We start from the raw sequence: 762 nt of genomic DNA on the forward strand, positions 1-762 counted from the left end.
ATAAATGTGTATATATATATATATATATATATATATATATATATATATATGTATATATATATTTATATATATATGTATGTGCAGATACGGATATAAAAGATATATACGTCTGTATATAAAAGTACGTATAAATTGAAAAAACTAAACATATGCATAAAATGTTATACACAGGCAAGAACCCAAAGAAAGAATACAAAACATACGCCCCAGCAACTCAAGGACTCTTCGCGCGAATACAGAGCGAACAAACGCGGCAACTTCCGCTAGAAGAAGTAAAAAGTTTCAGCGAAAATAATTTTTGCAAATTTGAATATCTTTGGCGGAGTGATGCAGATGCAGTACAAGGATTTCACGAACGGCAAAAAAGGTGGAAAGCCGCAGAAATTAAATACTTTCAAGTGTAGAGTACAGACATATATCGGAAAGAAAACAAAACAAATAAATATCAAAGTACAAAATCCAAGAGAAACACACTTTAGTGCTCCTTTCATGGGGCGTTCAACTCGTGAAAAAGAAGAAAAAAAAAACGGAAACAAAAACATCTTCGGGCGAATGCCTGGAAACTACTCTATTTTTTTTCGATCATGCAGAAAATAAACGGAAAATAAACAATAATTTAAGCGGAAATAGCCGGCGAATCAAAGAAAAAACCCGAAAAAAGATACATATTCATGAACACGTATTTCTGAACGACGCAGACGCCTCTGGGGTGTATGCGCAGGTCCATGTTTCGTGTTTCAGTTCAGTTTACTGCTTCCCCGG

The sequence above is a fragment of the Eimeria mitis genome, genomic scaffold, assembly GCF_000499745.2.
Source record: "Eimeria mitis Houghton genomic scaffold, Emh_scaff4897, whole genome shotgun sequence".
NCBI lineage: Eukaryota > Apicomplexa > Conoidasida > Eucoccidiorida > Eimeriidae > Eimeria > Eimeria mitis.